This window comes from Pithys albifrons, chromosome 7, assembly GCF_047495875.1.
Source record: "Pithys albifrons albifrons isolate INPA30051 chromosome 7, PitAlb_v1, whole genome shotgun sequence".
NCBI classification, from domain to species: domain Eukaryota; kingdom Metazoa; phylum Chordata; class Aves; order Passeriformes; family Thamnophilidae; genus Pithys; species Pithys albifrons.
The window spans coordinates 11936977-11956168 of NC_092464.1; the positions used below are offsets into that span (position 1 = coordinate 11936977).

At 38.2% G+C, this 19192-nt stretch overlaps 1 pseudogene; it reads left to right on the forward strand.

The window, feature by feature from the left end:
- Nucleotides 1-18547: 18547 nt before the first annotated feature.
- On the forward strand, nt 18548-18668 carry LOC139674803 (5S ribosomal RNA; annotated as a pseudogene).
- The last annotated feature ends 524 nt before the right edge of the window (nt 18669-19192 follow it).

A 19192-nucleotide genomic window follows, 5' to 3' on the forward strand; every position in this document is an offset into this window, starting at 1 on the left:
AGGTCTCGGCAGGGTACTGATGAGGCTGGAGCCCTGATATCTCTAAGGGGACACCTGCAGCATGTGAGGTGCAGAAGCTGAGCAGGCTGATCTAACAGAAAGGAATTAAGGTGGTCTGCAAAAAATCTGATAAAACAGCATTCAAAAGAATAAACCAGGCAGCTAAAGTGTGGGGCTATTCAGCCTTACAGACAGTGGAGGGCTGCTGTTCTAAATCCTGACACATGGAGAAGATTGTATTTTAGCTCAGGAAGACCATTTGAGACAGAAGATTTAGTTTCTGATCTTTAAAAGAAGAATCCAACAAATAATTTATCTGTTTGTATTATTTTCTCCAGTGCATGAATTCCTCTGTACTACTTCAGCTTTGTACTTCATTGTCTGCTTTTCTTCACAGGAGTCTGGAATGAAATATGACTGTGACTTTCCAAATTGTAGTGCAAGGAAATAATTGCCTGTTCTTTGCTTCTTTCTTTTTAATTCCTTGACTCAAATTTAATTTTTTTTCTCTCTTTATCTCAGTATTCTTTCCTAATTCTGCAGATGGATACTTATAATTACAGATAATATTAAAGCTGTTAAAAAATTACCACATTATTTTGTGATAAACCTGTGTGATTTATATTAATCCTTGTTGCTTTGCTTCAGGGCAAACAGTTTCTCATAACTTTTCTTCTATGACATGACCTGTTCTTATTACATTAACATTCTAAATTGGAGAGAATCACAACTACCTACCTTATTAAAAGCTAAAGAACTTCCAAAGCACCTCTTTTGTAACTATACAAATATGTCTTAACTGTTTAAATGGAAACCATTGTTTTTAGTTGTATCATTATTTTAAACACAGTTCTATGAATTATCTTTATTTCTTGAAATACAGATTATTTCCACTAACTCCATGGATTTGCTATTCTTTGTAACTCCTGGGTAAGCTAGACTCCTACTTTTGAGCTTTCCAGGGTATCTGACACCCATCTGAGATACCTGCAGCAAAGCTTACATTTATCTATGGTCACAATAAGCCCAAGATCAAAAGAAACATAATTATTCTATCTGCAAAGTCTTTATTCCTAAATGACCATTACAGATTTAATAATTTGTCTGATTTCAAAGTCTCTAGTCAGTAAACAATGAACAGCATCACAGCAAAATAATCTAATTGTCACAGCTCTGGCTTTCAAAAAAAGGTTTCATGACTACTTTAAACCTGACAATTTTGGCAAACCCTATTGTTGCAATGTTAAAATGGCCACATTTCATGAAAAAGAGCAAAAATTGAGTACATGCAGGTATTTGAAGCATACACTTCAAAGTCAGCATGGAGTGCTGTAAACAGTCTGATGTCATGGTCAGAACACAGTTTTAAGATTCATTATGAACTAAACCCGCTTATACCCAGTGATGGTGACTTTAAAGCTATATGGAAAATATCTGCTCTTCATAGAATATGACCTTCATAACTCAATTTATGGGTTATTCCCTCACTTGTGGGATATTTTCAGTATCATAATTGTAAGAGGAGAAAGAAAGGAAGGAAAAATGTTCAGTTATTCATTTTGCAGGGCCTTTTTATTAAAAGCAGAAATAACATTAGATGAAAATCATTTCACTGATAATTTTAATGAAATATGAAGTGCTTTGAATATATTTTATTGTAGGCAATATAGAAAAAAGGCATTGGCTGCTTAATGTGTCATTTATTGAATGGATTCCCTATTGCCTCACTTTGCTACATTTGGAAGTGAAGACCATGCAAAGATGATGGCAAGTGCTTTCAAAAGGGGGCTTCTTCCCACATTTTTAAATTACACTTCAACTAATGGAAAGTGGGAAATATAATGCAGCAGAAATGAGGCTGAACCAAAACACTGGAGCTACATACCTTAGCAAATCTCACTGAATTTCATCCTGTAAGTGCATCTCTAATATGGAAAAAACTTGATGTTGATAATGTCCTAACATGCTGAAGGTCAGGCTGCTACAAGAAGGATCCCACAAAACCAGACATCTTATCTAATTTGCGGTAAGCTAACATAGCAGTTGCTTAGTTAGCCCAGCTGAAGGTGAGGAACCAGGGTGAAAGCTCTGCCCACAGGGTGCAAGGGTCATTATAGAGAAGGTTGGTAGCTGTCGTTAGTTTACACCTTCGCCAGCTTGGAGAAAATCAATGCAATTGCCAGCACTACAGAAATACACCCTAATTTGCCTAGTTTTTTTTTAACAGAGGCATGGAACTGACCCAGCAAATTTCCCATTCTTAACCCTAAACTACTGTGGGCTTTCTCTGGTAATAGCTACCAGCTGTCACCTCAGGATTTTTACTCCGTAGATGCAGATTCAGTAGTAATCACTAAAATATACAAAACATAAATGACAACCATGCACTGGCCTTGAGGCTGGCTATCACTGGCTGTGTGGGTCTGCACACTGCTTGTCCCTGTTTTTAACCCTTCAGAGCCCAGTGTCCTCTGTGCATTCTGTCCTCCCAGCTGTCCAGTAGTGGTGAAGGACAGCCAGTCTCCAGCTCAGAAACAATAACACTTGAACAGTCTGGGACCCATGGCTCAGGCTTATTAACTGACACTTTAATTTAGCAGTGCAGGCAGTGGTATCAGTTGGTCCACTGAAAGCAACCCTCCACAGTCACAAACGCTGGCTTTTAAAATAGCAATGAAAAATTGTAGGAATCCATCCTATTGCATCCATCTACATGCAATAGGAAATTTTATTATGCCATTAAAAGTAAACATCTTGCTTCTTGGGCATAATACCCCAATGGGTTAGAGGCTAGATTTTATATGACAAAAAAAAAGAAAGAGAATGTAAATAAGGTCTGAAGATGGCACTACAAATGAAGGCCATTCTTCACACAGTGGAGAAGCATATCTAGCATTAAGAAGATTCCACATGTATGTTTTGGACATTAACACAGTTATAGAGAAAGAAAGGTGAGCAGTACACCAAACATTTGCAATGGGTTATGTTTTAATTACAAGATAAAATGCCTGTGAATTCGGACATGACTTAAGGGCTGCAACTTTGCAGGTTCTCTCTACAAACCTTATTCAAAGAATGACGGTGGGTCAGGAAGCAAAGGCATGTTGAAGATCTTGGGGGTGTGGCTGCAAAATCAAGGACTGAAAACCTTACTATTTCTTCAACATACTTGTACCTCCACAAGAGAAATCATAAACTTCAAAGAGGAAATGAAGACAGTAAAAACACCCTGGCAATGCAACAGATGATGTAAATAATTCCCAATTTTTCCACTTCTTCCATCAAGTGTTTTGTGTATCAAAGGACTTTAGGTGGAAATGAAAAACGGGCTATAGAATTTTTTGGGGGAAATACTGTAACTGGCCTTGTTCTAACAATAACAAAACTCCATTTTAATCATATTGCTACTTTCTGTTGTAAATCACCCTAATGTAAACTGACTTAATTTTGAGTTAGCGGATACAAATCTCAAATTCACATCCCACCACTATAAAGCTTTAAAATTATCAGAATAAGTCATACTAATCTCAGGAGGTCATGAGAGATGGAATAACAAAAGCAATGAATGTTCTTTCTTGGTAATAATGCTCAGACAGTTTCCTATAACTTTCAGGTAGCTTTGAAGGTGGTTCCATGCGTGCACATACATGTGCAGGCAGCTATTTTCAGCAGGTGTGGAGGGATGCTCACACTGCATTGGCTAAAGCCCTGCAGCAGAGAGGAGGTATGTCTCCTCCACTGCACAGGATGTCATGAAATGGGTGAAAGGAGGGAAATCCAGAACAGAAAGAAAGGTGTATCTGGCCTATGGATGTAAGAAGCAGAGACAGAAAGCAAACTTTCATTCTGTGATGTTTTCCACATTAACCTTTCTGATGTCCAAACTTCATTGCCAAGTTACCGGCTTCACATTAAAATCAATGAATGACACAAATAGAAACAAATTGTATGTAAAGAGACAGCTTGCTACCAGGAAGAACACCTTTCTTTCAAGACATGGTAATGAGAAGGAAAACATACATATAGTAATATAAAAAACCTTTTAAAGTTGTTTTAAAATAGCTTTTTCTCAACACAAGGCCTGCAAGTTTAACACCATATGGTCTTAGAACCTAAGTCAGCTACATGGAAGTGTCAAGTATTGTTAGAGATCATATTATCATACAGATCCATAAACAACCAGCTGCATAATTTCTCAAATGTTTATCGCCCTTGTACACCTGGTGTATGTTATATATAAAAAATTAACAAACAAAAGTGAGAATTTTATTATACTGCAGTGCTGTCATGGCAAATTGCACCATCAAAATCCAATTGCACAACCCTGCTTTAGGCATCAGTATGACAAGAGCACTGCAGTGTATAACTGTAGAGACAGTGTTCCATTAAATAAGATGTGAAACAAGCCAGCATGGAGTCTGAAAAGCCCAGGAGGTGCTGAAGGCAATGTAATAGGACCCATCGTCAACAGTATCAAAGGCTGCTGATAAATCAAGACAATGAAAGAAGGAGCTTCTCAGTTAGCTTGAAGCAACAGATCCTCATTACAAACTCTCTCAAGAGCAGTTTCAGCACAGTGGCAATATCTGAAACAAGACTGAAATTTATTAGAAAGATTTTGTGCATTAAAACCTGCTTGTGGTATCAAAACAGCACTTTCCAGTGCTGTTCCAGAAGAAAAATGATGGGCAAACAAGCTAAGCTGAGAAATTACCACTAATTACACTTTATAATCTAGTGTGATTAAGAAAAATATTGTTTTGACAGTGTTTCACATGTCAAAAATATTTTCTTCTGGCTATCCAGTTTCTGTTTGCTCAGAGCTACTAAACAGGAGTTGACATACAGGCAAAAATAAACACCATCTCCAAAACACCCCAAATATTCAGGAGCAGTATGACATAAAAAGACTGATCGCATGGTATGCACTACATGCCTGGCCTCTTGATCTCAAAGTTCTCTCAACACCTCTGTGTTTGGTTTGGGACCTACAGGCTTAGTTGAACTCCAGAAGGTACATGCTATGGATTCCTCTCTTCCTCATTAGGATGCAGAAAGGAAATTTAAAGGCACTATATACTTTCAGGATCAGCCTGTGACACCATAGCAGAGTTACACCTCATCATAACTGCTACTGAAGAGGTAGCTGGAAGACAAAAATAGACACCTACTAGATAGACTGTTCACCAAAAGACAGGAGATATGTAGAACTCTAAAGACTGAGGTACCCAACCTCTTTAACAGACAAAGGTTTTTACCACAGAGTTAATAGTGCTGGAAACAGAAAACCTCTGAAGATTAGTTGATTTTTTTCATAGGAATCTATAGCAATTTAATATAAAAATTAAAGCTAGGTTTGTGCAATAAATCTGACTGAAACTTATGGTAAAAATAAATTATAAATCCATGACAGGGAAATACAAAGTCACAGACTAAATTTAAATCCTCTGCTATCCTGAATTACTTGCTGATAGTGTTCACATGGAGATCTGCTGGGCCTGCACTGTTTAAGTTTGGAGCAAAATCCTACAACAGGCTTCACACAAGCTAGTAAACATCCTCACCTTCTCTATATAAATATGATGCCTGGTGTTAATAATTTACTTTCTTTGAAAGTGGTCTTTAACATGAAGGGTTAGTCTTATGTTCCCACAGCTATGCATTTCCAAGGATTTGTGAGTTTCTCGTAAGCATGATGTGGTAAATATAAACGAAAGGTAATACAGAAATTATATCACACATATCCTTTTGAACATATTTCTCACTATAAACCTTGAAATGGTTCAGAATTTATCAAGCAGCAAATAAAATCACATTTCAACTGTACTTAAGTTAGAGCTATTGCCAATAGGCTTAATTCAAAATATCTAGGTACCATATATGTATTAATGGATTAGGATCTACTCAAATTATAAATAAACCTGAAGAAACATTGCTATATTTTCATTTGATGTCATACCAACACAGAAACATATTTACTCCAGAATATCTTTATGTTATAAAATCATGTCCTGTGTTCAGCTGTTCTATTGTTTGGCTTACTCAGCTCTAATGAAGTTATTTCATCTGGTGCAGCAGCCTAAAATGCCCCTCTCATGCCTGTGTAGGCATGGGAAAAACCCCTCCAACATCAGTATTATCAAAACAACTCCAAGCATTCCAAAACAAACAAAGTTTGCATGTTTCTTTGAAAGTGGAATAGCAAATTATCTGCAATAGGCCAGATCATGGCAATCTTAGAAACCTCACTCACCATAGAAATGCAAGGAAATTATTTTTTTAATTAAGAATCTTATAAAAACTTATCAAGTACATTCAAAAAGAAAATATTTAGAGGACTTGACTAATAGAAGTTCTATGCTGTTAACGGAAGATGGATGCAATGTGCCTTTCTGTTCCTCATATCCTCTAGTCACACAGAAACAAGCAGTTTCAGTTAATTTTAAACTTATCTGTGTCTAAATTTTGGCAGATAAAGTGATAACCTTACAAAGTCTCTGCTGATTGGAGGGCACTGGAGAGCACTACTGTCCTCTCCTCTCTCATGAAATGGTCTTCTCTGCTAGGGACTGCACACACTAAGTCATTTTTCTGGATACAAGCAAGAAACTGTCTTTTATCTATACATTGTTTAACCAAGGCAAAGAGAAATATACTGAAACTAGGATGTGACCAGAAACTTATTTGTGAAACAACAACAAAGAGGGAACAAAAACCAAGCCCACCTTTCTTTGTCCTTAAAAACAAATTAAAGAAGTGACTTGACCCTATGCTCTGAAATGTCATCCATCAAAAGTTAGTAACATTTTTTAAGCCATAATGATCGAACTTGCTGTGACATCTTCATTGCCTCTAGGATGTCAGAAATACTGTTGCTTTCCTAAATTGACAATCAGAACTATTTAGAAACTCTCCAGGGAAATGAGCATTAAAACAGGCTGGAAGGAGCCAAAGGAGCATGTTCCTGAATTTAAAAATCTATTCCAACTAGTGAATGCATAAAATAGTGATTTTCATTATGTAAAAGCAATTATTCTTATCAATAGTGTTTTAATAGTATTACTCAAATGGCTAACTCCGAGTGTGTTTAGTAGGCAAAAGAGTAGTCAACAGTCTTCCTCAGTCACTGGGCAGATGTTGGGCAAATGGTGTTCAGTGCAATACATGACACTCATGTTGCAGGTGTTAACTCATAGTGATCTTGTGAAACTCAAAAAGTTCTGCCACTCAGTGGAAACAGTTAATTCTTAGGAACACTTAGAACATCTTAGTAACACATAGAAAAATATATAGCATTCATCAGGACCCTGAATTTCAGAAAAGAGGAACAGCTCGGTAGATAGATGGAAAGACCATCATAAGAACATAGTATGATTTGAATTCTTCAGACCACTTAGTCTTGATAATACAATAATTTTCACATAGAAATGTAATTTTTTGGTTCAATAACAGTTTTAAGTAAGAATGAAAGATAATTCTTAAAAATTACTTTCATATTTTTTAAAGGTGAAACCATAGAAAATACAATGATCAACACATTTTATTACATTGTTTTTGTATTTGAACTGCAGCTTCCTATATTTTCAGGTTAACTCAAGACGGTTTATCTGTGAATCCAGCCTGCTTTTATACTTTGCCATTTATATTTTAAAGTCATAGTTATGTAAAAGAGACAGAATTCCAAAGCACAGAGATGTATTTACCATAGTCCAACTCTATATAAGCCCATAGACATCTTTTATCAGACACTAGCAATTTCTGGTTAATTTTGGTGAATCAAGATCAAGATCAAATATTTTTACCAAAAACTATTGAGGTAGAAGAGTCTGTCAAGGTACTAACAGCAGGATGCGTGAATTTCTTTTCTGTCTTGTCAAATTCAAGACCAACTTCAGCATACAATTGTTCTGAAGCACAGTACCTGATGCCTTCCAAAGGCTGGAACAAGTAAATAACAAGACATTATCATATGGTATAGCTGCATTGCTGTAGTTATCTGTGACAGCAGAAAAAGCAGTAATATATCTAATCAGATTTTCTGTACTTCTACAATATAATTTTCTATATTTAGGCAGATGTATCAGAGCAAAAAAGACAGGCAGCAAATGTAAAATAAAATTCAAGTTGTTCATACACTAGTGTCCGATTGACTGCTACAACTGACTTATCAGAGGAACCAGAAGAAGATGTGTCACATACATACATCCCATTCTGTACAGCAGTCAGTTAGTTGTGATAGATAAACAAAAATGAAACATTGTCAGCAAGAGTTGATGCAAACCTTGCACTCAAATTAATAGGATCATGCTGTGCTGTAGCTGCATGCCAGACTTGGAAAGGCCAGCTGTGAGATTCTGGGAATGGCATAAATATAGGTCAGCAGAAGCTAAATGATGGTGGTGCTCCATCCATAAAGCTCTGTTTGAAAGACAGTCACATCCCTCTACATGAAAAGCTGGGTAGAAGTTTGACCACTTCATGCTACAGCCAAGGGATTTACAACCAGTAGCATCTTTATCATAACTTCCTACAGGAAGAGATTAGCTGCAGCTTGCTCTTTGGCAAAAAAATAAAGACTAGGTGAAGCTGGTGACCAAGAATAGGGAAGAAAGGGACTGGGGAATGACATGGAAGGGAAGTAATCTGGGGTGCAGGCACAAATGTGAGGAATAGCAGAAGGAAGTGTAAGAAAGGGCATTTGCATGGGAGGGAGGAAGAGGCCAGGAGAAGAGCAGGATGTAGCACAATCAGATTGCAGGAGTAGAGTCAGAGTACAGCTAAGTGTGGGCTAAGGATGGCACTTTGGAACTGTGGGCTGTGTAACAGCCTTGGGGAAAGAATGGACAGTGAACTAGATGACTGTTAGCAGAGAGTTTGAGCAACAGCAAATTGGGAGAGGGGAGGTAAAACACTCGTGATATTGAGAAAAAGGTTGGGGAGGAGAAGAGAGAGAAATTTTTGTGTTACGTGGGATGGGGTCAATGTTATGGAACAGGAAGACATGGAAATCACGTCAAAACCATCAGAAGAAAGATGAGGAAATCTGTGTGAGATTAGAGAGTACAAGAAATTGTGGCATGTGATGTTCCCAGGCCTACAGGAACTACATAAGGTGTCATATTCCCACAAAAACAAGTGTGTCTGATTTTTCTATGCCCAGACAGCTCCAATCTGCTCTTGTCTTTCACAAACAACTCACTTCAAACTCACAGTATCTCCAGAAGTGCAGACGGTCCTGAAAGTAATTGAGGATGCCTGCAGAGTGAATGCTAATGGAAAAATCCCCCACTTTTATCCTTTTTCTTAAACCATGTAAAATATTCTTTATCACCTAATCCTGCATTCTATCTTTTACTTACAATAATATTGCAGTAAAACTCATACAACTGGAGATCATCTGACTGTCAAGTTATATTTAACATATTTAATGAAAATTTAATGTTTCTACAGTAGATTTTTCTCTCAGTGGCATGGAATTACTTATGAAAAACCTCATCTCTACTTAAACAAAACATTCTAATCTGATGAGGAAGAGTTAAACAAAGATCAAAATTATCTATAATACAGCATATAACTGACAACACTCTGAACAAATATCCTTCATATTCTGGGGGTCAAGCAAGATCCAGAAGAGGTGAAAAAAAGTGGATTCTGTCCTGGAGAGTGGAAAAAGCAAATGCATGGGCTTGAAAAGAAAGTCTTGACAAAAAACTGGGTACTGCTTTCCCTTGTTCTTCCTTTCCCTTCTCCCATCTGCATTTTCTTTTCTCCAGTGTCCTTATTCTTTTCTGACTCCTGAATAGTCTTAACTTTCTGACTCCTGAATAATCACAAAAGGAATGAGTAAAAATGCTGTATTTCCTTTGAAAAGAAAGTATATACCTGATCCCATGTCTTCCATTCATGAGTTGTTTATCACATAACTGTGCAGTAGAATGGACTTACTTAATGGGGTGGAAAGGAGATCCAGCAAATATGTGTCAAAGGATGAGATATCCTGACTTGCATAGATAAATACCTTGTGTTCTCAGTCCTTTATAGGCAAAAGGGGAAAAAGCTCCCACCATTCCTAGTTTGATTCTCCTAGTGACATGACTTCTACATCCTCAAGCGATTTGGAGGCACCAAGTATAATTTGGTATTAATTCCATTAAAGTTGCTTTCTAGACATGATTTCTATTAGAAAGCTGACTTAGTCTAAGGATATATAGCAATGAAGAAATAAAATGCTCTTTGAGTCTTCTCTGAGGCTGCTGATCCCACCCCTGGAAGCTTTTTCACCTCCTTGCCAATACTGGGAGGATCACTCCATGCCAGTTTGAAAATAGTCATTTTGGAGCAGCCCACGCAGTTGCCAATTGGTTAAAGTACTAAAATGGAGGCAGGTTATTATAAACATCAATCTGAATGCTACAGATGAAGAGGGAACAAAAATTAGAAATAGTGTATTTATAGCAAAAATAAGACAAAATGAAGTCAATCAGACAATAAACATCATTAGGGCAGAAGTAAGTATGCACATAGAGTGCTTGAAGAGAGTTGTTTACATTTTTCATAATGAGCTAGTTTCAGAAGATGAAGTAGGACTTTCACGGCTGATTAATTAGGGTTCACTTTACACAGGAATGTAAAAGCCAGAAGTTAGTGTAATATACCCAGAGAACCAGCAATCAGTGAGCAAATTCCTCCCCTGTGACAACCCATTCTCCGTTTGTGTCGCTGATCACTCATGATGCACAAAGTAGGACAGCTGTGCCAAACACTTCAGAAGTGGCTCAAATAAGTCAGGTTTCAGTCAAGTATTCACTTGTGCATCAAATAATGAACAATAAAGGGAAAGAGTGATGAAGAATTAATTTATCAGAAATTTAATTTTAAAAATCCTATAAAATTGTCTTTCCCATTCAGAGAAGAACAGCACTGCATCAGGTTTTTTAAAACCACCACCCTTAAATTCTGGTATGTGATGGTCAAACTCTGAACAGTGATTTCTGCGCCAGTGAATATCAATCCATTATATATTGACTAATTAAACTTACTGACACTTAGGTCCTTGTGACAAACTCATTAAACAATAATTTCCTGAAGTATGATGCTTTATGGATTATCAAAGTAAAACCAGCTCTTTAAGGTATTGTTCTTACAGCTGATTACAGAAACAAAAGACAAAGAGATAGGAATTCCATTGAAGAAAGAAAAGTCAAAGTGCTTTCCAGGACAACAATGCTGACCTTTTAATAAATCAATATGCATTTTATAATAGCATAATTGTGCACAATATTAAAAATTATAATTATAATTATAAAATTAATTAATATTTTAGTCTAAAAATTAATCCTACTCTCTCACAGATAAAAGATACAATGCAATGTAAAATAAGAGAAAAGGAATGAAAGAATACTGTTGTGGGGTTTTTAAATTTGTTTATGAGAAGGTATTTTATTAGAAAATGATGGTATGGAAAAAATATCAGAGTAATAGAACCAGAAAATCTTTACTGCGAATTCAACATGTCTCTGGTACCATGTCTCTGGTACCCTATTTACACATCAGTTCAGAATAACATCTCCAAGAAACAAAATTTCTGTAGTAGTTTAGCATAATAAAGATATTTGCTGTATCCACTGTGTTTTGCAAGCAAGATCTTAAAAATTATAATATGGTCACCAAAATGCAAAAAACTTAGTTACTGGGCTACCTCAAAGGCTATCATCACCTCCAAAATGCAAGATAACAAGTAAAGCTCCAGACTGCAACTATGGAAAATAAGCTTCATAAATTCATGCTAAAGGAGAACACAAGAATATGTGAGAATGAATCAGTCCCACGCTGGCATCTTTACTGTTATGATTTAGCTCTAGTGGAAGGACATTTTGTTTAAAAATATGACAGTGCACATAGGTTTTCAGGAAGTATCACAACAAACTCTACTGAAATAGAAAGCTTTCCAAGAACTGGAAATGGAAATACTAAGCTTGACATGAAAAATTAATGGGATGTGTAGATTAAAAAAAAGACAATACAAAACTGGGAGAAGCTGTTGACTCCCTCGAAAGCAGGGAGACCCTGAAGAGAGACCTCAACAAATGAGAGAGATGAGCAATCACTAACCATATGAAGTTCATCAAGAGGAAGTGCTGGATTCTGTACCTGGGAGGAGGCAATACCAGATGTTTGTACTGTGGAATGAGATGCTGGAAAGCAGTGCTTGGAAAGGGACCTGGGGTCCTGATCAGTGGCAAATTGAATATGAGTCAGCAGTGCCCTAGTAGACAGGAGGGTCAACCATGTCCTGAGGGGCATCAGGCAAAGCATTGCCAGCCGGTCGAAGGAGGGGATTATCCTACTCTGCTCTGCACCGGGGTGGCCTCACCTTGAATATTGTCACAGTTCTTAAGAGTGTCCAAAGGATGGAAATGAAAATGGTGAAGGGTCTTGAAGGGAAACCGTGTAAGGAGCAGCTGAGAGCCTTTGATCTGTTCAGCCTGGAGGAGTCTGAGGGGAGACCTAAAACTTTCTCATGAGACAAAGAGAAGTGGCAGGCACTGATCTCTTCTCTGTGGTGACCAGTGATAGGACCCGAGCGAATGGTGTGAAATTGTCTCAGAGGAGGTTTAGGTTGGATATTAGAAAGAGATTCTTCACCCAGAGGGCTGTTGGGCACTGGAACAGGCTTCCCAGGGAAGTGGTCACAGCACCAAGCCTGACAGAGCTTAAGAAGCATTTGGATGATACTCTCAGGGTCATGGTGTGGCTCTTGGGAATGGACCTGTGTGTGACCAGGAGTCAGACCTGAGGATCCTTATGGGTCCCTTCCAACTCACATATTCTGTAATTCTCTTTTTCTGTGATACAACTGTCTGAAGAAAGGATGTTTTGATGTTCTACTGCTAAAGAGAAAGTAAATCCCCACTGCAAACTTAAGACCTAATTTAAGAATTATTAAAACTAACTCAGAAAGTTTTTCCAGAGTTGAGAAAGCATAACATCTGTAAACCATAAAAAATACTTAATCGCAGTATATTACAAAAATACACCTTATTTAACTGTCAAAAGTCGTAAGACCTAATCATGCTATTAATTGGCTCTTCAATGCTCTTATTACAACATCATCAGTGTCACTTATCAGAATTAGAACTATATCAGTTTCCTTGGCTGACATGGAAATTAATGAAATCCCAATGAAAGTGGACAGGTTTTGTTTGAGTTCCAAAAGGAGACTTGTGATGATTTGTAAAACTGGCAATTCTAAATGAAATGAGCAGCAACCTCTAATGTTTATTAAGGATTTTAAAAAAGTTCACACTGGAAACATAAAGGTCCAGTAGAATGAACTTCAAACTTGTTTTTAAGAAAAGTATATTCAAAATACTGTGTATGCCAGTTGTTGCTCTAAAATCTGAGACCTACACTGGTCCAAAACTAAAATTTAAAAAAGTAAGTCTATATTTATGCAACATTCCCATTGATAACTGTTTGGGTAAAAAGAGCAATTGCTGTAATAATGACTAAACAACTACTATGCATGATTTCAGATAATTTTTGTGAGAAATCTCTGTTGCAGAACTGCAAAATGAATTTTTGTACTAAATTAATGTACTTCCCTATTTCCAATACTCACCTGGAGTCCTTACAGGCAGTTTTGATTTCCTCTTCTTCAAAAACTATATATCATCTCCAGGAGAAGTAATGTTTCTGCCTAACGTACACCTCTCTGTCCTCAACTGCAAAACTGAATAGTTCTATGTATCAGCACTCCAAAACACATACATTTAACAGTGTAAGAAATTAAACCCACACAAAGGAAAAAGGACAGGTTGCTCACATCATCTATGTTCTTAGAAAAATATAGGCTTAACTCATTCTATCTATAGTATAATTCTTATTGTTTTAACCAAATGAAAATTAAATTCGTATAGATATAGTACAGGAACAAAATTTTAATGCTCTAGTGAAGGATGAGGAACTTTAAAGCTTTTTCACTGAGTCATAGCTTTAAAAACAGAAATTTAGTAAGATTTGCCTATTCAATAATGCTTAATATTGATACCTATCGGGCAGCAGAGCTCTCTGCTATGAAAATTTAAAGATCTGTGCACCAATATGTTTCAAAACTACATGAAAAATATGCAAAAAAAAGTATTGCTTTTTATTAGCATGAAAAAGATGTAGTGGGTTAGATTGATTGGCTTTGACTTCTGTATTCAGAGTGCTGTCTTCACAATAATCATTGACAAGAATCACAGAGACATTAGAGAATAAAGAAATGATCAAAACTGTTGAATTTTGTGAAAGGATGGTTGCCAGAACAGAATCTAGAGGAATCATAGAATCATAGAATCATAGAATCGATTGGGTTGGAAAAGACCTCCAAGATCATCGAGTCCAACCCTTGGTCCAACTCCAGTCCATTTACCAGATCATGGCACTCAGCGCCACGTCCAATCTGCGTTTAAAAATCTCTAGGGATGGTGAATCCACCACCTCTCTGGACAGCCCATTCCAATGCCTGATTACTCTCTCTGTAAAGAATTTTTTTCTGATATCCAACTTAAATTTCCCCTGGCAGAGCTTAAGCCCGTGCCCCCTTGTCCTATTGCTGAGTGCCTGGGAGAAGAGACCAGCCCCCACCTGGCTAGAACTTCCCTTCAGGAAGTTATAGACAGTGATGAGGTCACCTCTGAGCCTCCTCTTCTCCAGGCTAAACAACCCCAGCTCCCTCAGCCTCTCCCCATAGGGCTTGTGCTCCAGTCCCTTCACCAGCCTTTTTGCTCTTCTCTGGACTCGCTCCAGCACCTCAATGTCTTTCCTGAACTGAGGGGCCCAGAACTGAACACAGTACTCAAGGTGTGGCCTCACCAACGCAGAGTACAGGGGAAGGATCACTTCCCTGGTCCTGCTGGCCATGCTATTTTTGATACAGGCCAGGATCCCATTGGCCTTCTTGGCCACCTGGGCACACTGTTGGCTCATGTTGAGCTTGCTGTCAATTAGTACTCCAAGCATCCTTCAAAACTTTCACAGAAACTCAGAGTTTTGTTATGGACAGTTCTGAAGGCAGTCACACATATGTGGGAGACTGTCACCAACTGTACTTTTCAGCATAACTGTTCTGTAGTAGCAGGAGAGAACAGTAATTTCCTCTAATTAGACACTTTAAAGTTGTAGTCAGACTTTTGCAATAATTCAAGAAAACCAACAGGAACATCCTGTGCTGTTCACTGACCGCAAACAAACCATCTTTATACGTATTTACAGCTCTCTCTATATTAGAAACTAGTAGAGAAATGGAGTTAATTCAGGATTTCTCCTTGCAGAAGCTAAATCAAGACCACCAGAGTAAGCAACTTCTCTTTCTAATATCACAGAGCAGAAGAGCATCACCTACCTATTTCCTTGCAAAGAACCAAGAATCATACAAATTATATGTCTTTCTCCAGATTGTAGAATGGTAACAGACTAAAAAAGATCTGTGGGGTTTTTTTGTTCTTTTTCATTGAAAGGGCATTTTCACTTCATGGGCAACATTTGTCATCCAGGTCCCAGTATGAATATACTTCTGCTTCACATGCAAATTGGACAATCCTAGACACCAGATTAAGAAAACCGCGGTGTTAAGTCAAGCAGGGAATGGGTTTATAGTTCTGAGGTCATTGTTTGAATGAAAGATTTCCCCAAGTAGAGAAGAAATCTTGGGATGAGTCTATGTTATACAATAATGGTCCAATACACAACCTCAGGTTTTGCTGAGAGCTACAGCTTGTACAAACATCAACAATCTGCAGTTGCATTCTCTGTGAACATCCTCCATGTGCACACAGCACAGCTCTCTCCACTGCTGTGATGTGCAAACATCACAATTAGACAAACAAATCTCTCAATTATGAAAAATCAGAGCATTTGATATCATAAACAGAACTACAGAATTCCTCTTCATAAGATAAAAACAGAAATTAAGCAAACATTATGGGATAAATAGCAGTTACTCACTGCAAAATTTTCATTTAATAAGAAGGGTTTGAAAGTTGAATGCCTGAAATTTGTCATTCTAGACTGCAGTCTTATTTTCCTCTGGAAACACAGTACGAGGATGATCTTGTGAAGGGCTGAGGGACAAAAGGATAAATTATGCAACATTAGAGCAAAGAATGAATGCGGTCAACAGCCATCATGTTTTTGCTTAAGAAGTAACCCCTCTTATACACTTTATTTTCTTCCTCCTTTTCCTTCCTCCCTTAATTTGTACTTACTTGAAAATGGGTCATTTTTCTGCAAGATTTAGTCCTTATTATGTTAAAAGCAAAGTAAATAACATGAAAAAGAACAGGGATAGTTGAAGGGTCTCACCACTTAGCTAACACATTCTGCCACCATCTGTGCCTGCCACTGCCCTAAGTATGCTCTGCAGCTTCCAGTCAGCCTTGCAGAATGGCTGTCCCACCTCTGCAAACAGTCTGAACTAGTCCTGAGGCCACTGGGATCTGCAACTGGTCAGCTAGTCATGGGATGGAAGTGGTAAACTGCTGTTCTATTTCTTGGGATACAGAATTAAGACACCAAATTAATGTTTTACTCTTCTTAAAACACCTCCTATTTCATCTCCTGTTTCTTAATTCTGCCCTGTCAAGAACACTTTGCTTCTATGTTCCAAAATGACAATTTTTTTTTTTTGATGAGTGGTGGTCCTCAATTTTCATTGTACTCATTAATAGACTCACCAAAAGAACCACATCTTTTTTTCTCCCATTGTATGGCAAGGATGGACTGAGGGACTAAAAAAGGAATGGTGAATAACCTTTTTCTTCCTCCATGGCTTCAAATGCTCAGGACAGAAATATATCACACGCTAGCTGAAACATGTAATGCCAGAGAAAATTGGGAAATTTTGCCAGTCCATTCACCAGTGAGGATGAAAAGACCCAAAGGAAAGAGTTCTTTCAGAATTAACAGAGAAGTTGTTCACATTTTGCAGCAAATGTTCACTGAGATTCCTACTAAGCCTAATTAGAATTATAATATGAAACCAGCCACAAAATCATCTTCTCTTTGTCTTACATTACAATGTAAGAAGTCCTTTGTCACAGTCAGGGAGGTTGTATCACTACACCTTTTCTCTGGATGCAAAGGACATTCTCCATATTCTCCTCTTCAGAACCATTTCATTATGGAGAGTAAAAGGGACAAGACATAACAGGCAGGACTTGTGAGCAGACCTTGCTTTGTCCTGGGGAGCTGTGTTAGAACTGGATTTTACAGCCTAGCACAGCACCTTTTTTATTAAAAATATCTCAGGGCCACTGGCCCTGACATTGAAGAGGCATTTTCATCCCTTGGTGTGCAAAACTTATTTGTAGCCTTGAGTGTCCTTGCAATTTTTGGCAGTCAGGTTCCATCTGGCTAGCAGAGTCTGAAGTGTCCTGTGGTTTATAAAATAATAAGGATTGTAAGTGGGAAAAGGTGCCAAACTAGTATTGTCTGGGCTGCCAGGCCTGGTTCTCATTTCAGCCTCTTTCTTGCTTGGGGAAGAAACATAGTCCAGAAATTCAGCAGTGAAAATACTAGAAGGAAACATCAGTCCTGAGTAAAAGGCTGCAGTGAAGTTGAACAGAATAAAAATCAGGGGAGAAATCATATGAAGAAGAAAGAATGGAAAACAATCTCCACAGGACAATGTCAAGGTGGAGAAAAGGGAAGAGATGCAGAGTCTTCAGGACTGAGTCAAAGATTAACCTGGGGGGGGGGGGTGTTGTACAGCAGGCTGCAGTGGGAAATCCAGTTTATATCGCTTCATGTGTTGTCCCTATGTTGATAATCACAGTAACTTTTCAGACTAACTAATGGCAACTATCACCAGTCAAAGTCTGTCTGTTGTTGGCCTGCAAGACAAACATACAAATCTGGGCTATCTAACTGATGCATGCAAATAGTTACAGACTGTAAGTCTTGCATGTTAAAGGCTAAAGTTCCAAATTACGTTGGGGAATCAAGCATTATTACATAACCCAAGATAGAGAGAGAGGGTAGACAATCAGATATGATAAAATTTTCTGATTTCATGTGGTTGGATGGGGTGGGAGATCTCCAGTTTTAGTCACTTTCCCATTAGAAGAAGGGGTCATATGTTCTACAAAAAGAACTCTTCAGAGAAAACCCGCAAGGAAGGGAGACTGAAGACCAGTGTCAATCAGTGTGTTCTAGTCCTGGGTATGATTGGTTTCTAGGATCTTCATGGGCCACCTGTTTTAGCCCAAGTTTTGTGGCCCTGTCACTGAGCTGCAAAATGCAGTGTCTTTGATGCAGAAGTGACTTCACCTTGCCTCTGTATGAAATGGCACCTGCATGAAATTATTTCAGCAGAGGAAATCTTGACCCTAAACCTCCCTGAATATGGCATTCCAAAACTGAATCTGAAATTTTCCTGCAGGAGACAAAACCCAGAATTCTTCTAATAATTTAACAAGGGACAGCTTTTGCCTGTGTCCAAGTTCCACTGCAGATACAGGATATATCTTCCTTTCCTGAGAGAGTTGAATATGCTATATATTTTACATATGGCAGTTAAATACCTCCCTGACACCCAATCCCATCAGATCTTGGAAGCTAAGTAGGGTCAGCCCCAGTTAGTACTTGGATGGGAGACCTCCTAGGAATACCAGGGGCTGTAGGTTCTAGTCCTGAGGACTTCACTGTCACTGTCCGAGCTCACTCGGTCATGGCAGGTGAACCTCAGGAGTTAAAGGGTGGGGCCATGCATACTGTGCCTCATTTAAAATATCCACTGTGGATGCTCGACGGACACACACATGTGGGCAGAGCCGTTCCCAAATCTTCATTCTTGAAGCCTAGCCATAGGTGCTGCAAAGTTCTCAGTGGTTGCTGACATTTGCTAATTAGGGCTACTACTTTGTCAATCTCACCAGCAGTTTCTGACTGCATGAACTACTTCAGTCTGAATCGTGTAGAAAGGAATTGTAACAGAAATATTGTCTCGAATAACAGAGGGCTACAAGTCAAACTGACAATAAGCTACATAATTCTTTCCAAATGATGCCTGTCCCACCTGCCTGAGTCCCACACTTCTGGGACTCCTCCATACCCCAAATACCACCTTGAGCAGAAACAGGAAGGACTGAGGGAAACTGGATCTGGTTGTGAGCTGAGTTTTAGACTGCAGTGGTCACAACTCACAAAC